A 6,603-nucleotide genomic window follows, 5' to 3' on the forward strand; every position below is an offset into this window, starting at 1 on the left:
TAGTTTTATTTTCCTGAATTTTTCCTATCAAGTTATCACTTAAATGTCTTCCATTTTCTCCTTCACAGAGTCCCAAAATATCTTTTCGGAAAGGAAAAAAATCCTCAGCAAACTTCAGTTAAATATTTTGATATTAGACAAAAAAATTTATCTGTCCTTATTTCACAGGTAATAGAATAGGTGAGACTAGCATTTAAATCTATTCCCCGTCTCAGACTTGGAATGGCTTACATTTGGAATCAGGGAAGAGCAGCGATCAGTTTTATTAATTGTCCTGCTTGTTTCATGGTTAGTGAGAGGTATTCTGTCCCAATCCTAAATCACCAATGAAGTAGCTTGGTGAAGCACAAAGTATACTGAAGGTGGTTGGTTGTGGTCATGTCCAACTCTTTGTGAACCCATTTGGGGTTCTCTTGGCAAAGATACTGGACTGGTTTGCCATTTCCTTCTCCGGCTCATTTTACAGATGAGAAAACTGAGGCAAGCAGGGTTTAGTGACTTGCCTAGGGTCACATAGCTAATAAGTGAGTGAGGCCAGATTTGAACAGAAGATGAGTCTTCCTGACTCTAGACCCAGCACTCTACCCACTGAGCCACCTAGCTGTCCTACGCTGAGTGTCTAGTCCTGACTCAGCCACATACTGTGTGACCTCTGACAAATCACTTCGACTCAGTTTCTTATTGAGTCAAATGGGTAGTAATAACGCCTGGCCTGTTTACCTCAAAAGGTTCTTGTAAAGATCAAATGAGACAATGTGTATTAAAGGTCTTTGAAAATTTTAAAATAGCACACAGATGTAAAGTGATATTATTATTATTATTATTATTATTATTATTTTTGGTGAGGCAATTGGGGTTAAGAGACTTGCCCAGAGTCATGCAGCTAGTGAATGTTATGTGTCTGAGGCCGGATTTGAACTCAGGTCCTCCTGACTCCAGGGCCAATGCTCTATCCACTGTGCCGTCTAGCTGTCTCAGTGATATTATTATTAGTGATCTACATTCCATGTTTATGTACTAGTTCCAAGATCTATTCACATTAGCATCTTGTAGTTAACATGTATATTCGAATTTCACAAATCTTGCATTTTTATACGAAAGCCAAGTTCAGACAAGACTTACATATGCAAAATATTTTTGGATCATGGCATACCATCTAGCTTAAACTAACCTTTGGAATAACTAAGATTTTGGAATTGAAGGATAACCTACCTTTACCTTTATAGCCTCATCGGACATTTCTTCACATCTCACATGTTAAAAATCCAGCCAAACTGACCTTTTTTTCTGTTCTTCATGCATAGTAGTCCGTTTCCAGTGTCTGTGCATGTGCACTGGCCATTTCCCATTTCCCATTCCCAGAATGTGCTTCCTCCCCCTCACCCCCACCTCTCTCTTTCTCTCTCATGGAGTCACCTGCCTTCTTTCTTTCCTTTTTTTTTTTTTGGCTGGGCAATAGGGTTAAGTGACTTGCCCAGGGTCACACAGCTAGCAAGTGTTATGTGTCTGAGGCTGGATTTGAACTCAGGTCCTCCTGAATCTAGGGCCAATGCTCTATCCACTATGCCATCTAGCTGTCCCAGTCCCCTTATTTCTTAAGATGAGTCTCAGGTACCATCATCTGCATAAAACTCTTTCTGATCCCCAGTGACTAGTGTCCTCCCTCCCAGATTCCCTTGTATTTAACTACTTTGTTTTTATGTATCTATATACATATGTATTAACTTTATGTTTACACTTTATATGCTTTTGTAGGTACTTATCTTCCCCACTAGTATGTGAACTCATTATGAGTAGGAATTGTTTTAGTCTCTGAATTTGGGTCCTCAGTGCTGAGCACAATGCCTGGCACATAGTAGGTACTTAATAATAAATACTTGATTGATTCGTTGACTCTGTAAGCTAATTGCTGTGGGAGCAGCCATCACATGATGGATTTTGAAAGAAGTAGCATTTTAACTTTAAAAGTTTAACATCAAAAATTCACTGAAGTCAAATAAGAAGTAAGCAATTATTGCACTCAATGGGTAATGCTCATATGTGCCTCTGAGATATTGGCGCGTCCATTATTCAAAATAATTTTTAAAGTGTCTTAGTCTGATAATGACATTCCATCAAGGCCGTCCAAAACTGATTCTTTTCTCCTTCTCAGTGATTATAGTTATCAAGTCATACTTATTGAACATCTGAAGAAGTTTTTAGTACATTATATGACCCAGAGATGAGTATATAGTTAAGACTCAGTTACCAATCAAGGGGAAATGATTTTTCAAATGGTCCATGTTATAGTTAAAAGCGATTGATCATTCAGTCTAATAGTGCCAATTCAGGGCCCTCTCTGTGAATTTTACAGTAACGGTGGCTCAGAAATAGTTACAAGTCACATGAAAAATATAAGTAACTTGCGGAGGGAAAAGAGACTTTACACAAATTGGGCAATGACCCAAAATACCCCAGGGTCTTGGTTCTGTACTGAGCCCTAACAAGAATGTGTAGTTATGTTTTTTTCTTCATGTGTACTCAGTAGATTTTTTCCTTTGGAGAACACACGAGTCTAAAATCCGGACTAAGTTATGATGGAGAGAGCCACTGGACTTGGAGCTGGAAGATCTGGCTTCAAATCTAATTCCGACATTTCCTAGCTATATGAATGTGGACAAGTCCTTTAATTTTTTTGAACCTCAGTTCTATCATCTGTAAAAAGAGAATCATAATACTTATAGCACAGGATTGCTATGAGGAAAGCACTAGGCATACTGAAAAGGGGCCATATGAATGTTGTCAGCTAATTCTATTATATAACGTATATGTAAATATGTATATATGTGTGTGTGTGTATATTATATATAATTTATTGCACTTTAGAGCCCAAATAGGCTTTATCTCTCCCTTGACTTACAAAATCATCATTGGAAAAGGGATAGCATGGTTTTGACCAATCCTATCCTTAGCTATTGTTGGCACCCTCCTCCCTCCCTGGAGCATGCCAAGTCAATGCATACTGTAGGACTGCTGGAGCACAGCTCCTCATCCCAATACTTTAGGTGAAGCTGGTAACTAGCCATAGCCTTGGGTGAATTTGGATAAACATTTTCCTATTAGGAGACATTCTTTAATACTTGAGAGATAATTAGGGAGAAAATAAAACACTTCATCAGCTTCTAAATAAGGAGTATTTGTTTATGTGGTAGTCACTCCTTCCAGATGTCAGAGAAAGAAAGGACATCATGCTATATAGACATCAGAACTCACTAGAGTTGGTAACAAGGACTCATTAGAAGTTGGAGCCAGAGGTTGATTGGTGTGATGAAAAGGGAGAATAGATCCGTTGAAAAGAAGTCTCTGGTTTGATACTGTGTCATTAGAGCTATGAAACAGGGTAAACTAGGAATCTTCTGACAGACAGAGTAAACGCTGAAGGTCTACTTCTCCATGGGCCAAAGACCCCAACAGAAAACTTTTCTAGTTAAAATTTTTTTTGGCATCATTGGGCCTGACAATAACGGCATAGACAAAGTATGTGAGTCTTGTCTGGCCGAGAGACAAAGGGATAGCTGAGAGAGGGAACCAAACTTGAGGCTCTTATTTTGAGGAATGATAATAGGAAATGAGAGACAGAGAGGCAGAGACAGAGACGCAAGAAGACAGAGATGGAGACAGAGCCAGGTGGTGTCGTTTGACTATTTCATTACTTGATCAGAGAGAATAACAGATGACTGTGTCTGCTGTAAGTGACTGGAAATTTACTGAAATCTTTGTGGTTGTTCATTGGTGGGCTTCTGTTTGCTTTCCAAGAGTGGTTTGGTGTTGTATTGTTTTTTTCTTATTCTTTCGATGAAGTTTTCTTTCCTTGATATTTGAATCCTGTGTTCTCAGTACACATGGGGTGAGGTATAATGCATTTATTTCCCCTAGTTCCTTAGGTAGGTACCATGAGCCAGACAAATAAAGAATCTTACAGAATGTCCTTGGATCCTGCTTGTCATAAGAGTCTCTGATGCAAGGATTACATATGCTAAACAGAATGCCCTTATTTTGGACCATGAAAAAAAAGCTAGGCTAGTTTAAGATATACATGTAAAGCTCCTTCACTGTACTGCTCCACGGAGAAAAATTTGAGTAGCCGTGGTACCTTATAGACATCTTAAAACCTTGTGCCTGGATATGCAGGTCATGTATATTCATAGCATGCAACCTTGAACTTATACTCTGTTGCCCCTTGAACACTCACCAACTTGGCATATCATTTGTTTTGTTTGTCACCGATTTTAGGTTGAAACCCAGCCACCTGCTTGCTGTGCCAGAATCTATTTCTTTGCACAATCACTCAATGTGGTTTTCAGAAATTTCTCATTATGAAGGCCTCCCCACTTATCACAGGCACCTGCTACATGGATTTAACCTTCCCCATCTCACCTCCTACTTGAAGGGCCATTCATCCAGAAGAGCATAATTACTGCTGATGTACTAGCCAACTCTGGAACCTACAATGGTACTCAAACTCTATAACTCCTTGCAATTTTACCAACTTCCTTAAAGACTATTACCATTTTATGGTTTGAAATCCAGTCATTAACTGTTGTTTTAAACCCACAGATTTATTATTTTGGGAAATTTCAATAAACTTGCTTTGAATTTTGAGGGAAAAAAAGATTAATTTCCCTCTTCCACTAATTTAAACATTTTTAAAAATTCCTATTCTGTACCTTTATTCATGCTTAGCCCCATCCTGTCCCACACCTCACTGGGCAAAAGAGGTTGTTGAAGTAGGTGACATGTCTCCAGATGTTGGGATTTCACATTACAAAAGGAAAGAAAGTCAAATTCAAAGAAAAGTAGTTTCTTTTCAGAGTCCACGAATTATTATTAGTACATTGGAGTAGTGCCGCTAGGAGCTTGAACCAGATGAGGTTCAAAAAAGCTAATGGGTTTCCAAGGTTTTCCAAGGTTTTTCCAAGGTTTTTTCTTGTTTTCAGAGCTCTTTTCTATACTGAGGCTGAGGCTACCCATCCCAGTTATAATGGGCATAGTACAGAGATTTTAGGAGAAAAAAATGCCACATATCACCAGTCTTCTTTCTTATAGTGGGACATGTCCATAGGGAGAACTCATATGAGAGGGAGTGCTTGTAGAATCAGGAGATCTGGGTTCTAATCATAGTTCATTGACTAAGAGATGTACCCTTTCAGCTCTATAAGTTCTATAGTCCTTCAAAGGATCACTGAGCATATAGCTATGGGTACTAATTTTTACCTACAAAGATATTAACCCACCCATACCTTTTCACTCTGTATACTATCTACAACCTCCCTTAAAACCTAAAATGTTAAGAGAAAGGCCTTGACCACAATAAGAAACTATTCAATCTGTTGGAAGTCCGACTTTTTTAAAATATTTTTGAGGTGCTAAGACGATATGAATATTGTCCTTCTGATAGCCATCCTACATACTACATGGCCTACCCACCATCTTGTTAAGTGATACATTTCCTTAATGATATCTTTCATGCCACTGTTTGTACACAAGTCATAGTTGCATAATATCATACAGATTACACATAATTCCCATGGATTGTTCCATTGGACTTTGGGTCATATGCAATTTTGATTTTTTAAGAGATGATAGTTTTTCACTCACTGACATATAACATTATTGAGAGAATATTGATGATTAAAAAAATGAGATTTTTTTCAAAGAGCATTTTAGATTCACTGAAAGCGCTGCATGATTACCCGAACACATCTAACCAGCTCTTCTCCTTTCCATTTTTAGACCCAACTTGTTGTTCAACTATAGTGCCTATAAACAACATATATACAAATGAAACAACTGGATTTCCTATCCAACTCCATCTTATAATATGGACAATAGACATTCTTCATCCACTTGGTTTTTCCTGTGTGGATTGTTAAACCAATCTCTTTTGAGTGGTCCTAGAACTCCTTGAAGATGCTCTGTAATATTCTGGGAATTGATATACTTGGAATAACCTCATGCACAAACAAGAGTACCCAGAGGACAGTGCCATTTTTAGGGAATCCATTTTCTATTTAGACTTTATGCAGATATCCTCCTTAAAACTGGTGAACATCTTTTGGCAAATATAGGGCTCCTTGTTTGTTTGTTTGTTTGTTTTGCCTAACTTGATATTGATAAGAAGACTGTTGAGCAAAGTTTTGTATCAAATAAACCTTGTATCATCTCAATACATGGGTGGAAAATACATTGTGGGAGGATAGTCTTCAAAGCTGCACTGTATTCTAATAAGTCAAATACTTTTTTGTAAACAATAAATAATAAACGCAGTGTGATTTTTATATTTTCCATTTCTTGCCATCATTGGTGACTATGAAGATACAGTTTTCTGTAGAAAATTGTTTGTAAAAACCTGGCTGCTCTCTTCTCACATTTTAAAAATCAAGTATGCCCTTGATATATGCTTATAAATTTTCATAAAGATTTTACAGAGACGAGAAAATAGGCATCTCAGTCAATAGTTGCTGATGTATTCTTAATCACCTTTTTTTTTTGTCATACTCTCTGTGATTTTTTCCCCATTCTTTTGGCATCTTCCCATAAGATGTGAGATATCTTAAAAACTGA

The 6,603-nt window shown here is 37.7% G+C and overlaps 1 long non-coding RNA gene across 1 annotated transcript; it reads left to right on the top strand.

Moving 5' to 3' along the window:
- Window positions 1–3,773: 3,773 nt before the first annotated feature.
- Window positions 3,774–6,324, top strand: LOC144456178 (uncharacterized). The gene is made up of 2 exons (XR_013485088.1): window positions 3,774–4,492; window positions 5,773–6,324. It is a non-coding gene; the product is annotated as an uncharacterized LOC144456178 (long non-coding RNA).
- The last annotated feature ends 279 nt before the right edge of the window (window positions 6,325–6,603 follow it).

The sequence above is a fragment of the Phascolarctos cinereus genome, unplaced genomic scaffold, assembly GCF_003287225.1.
Source record: "Phascolarctos cinereus isolate Bilbo 61053 unplaced genomic scaffold, phaCin_HiC Scaffold_3;HRSCAF=262, whole genome shotgun sequence".
NCBI classification, from domain to species: Eukaryota; Metazoa; Chordata; class Mammalia; order Diprotodontia; family Phascolarctidae; genus Phascolarctos; species Phascolarctos cinereus.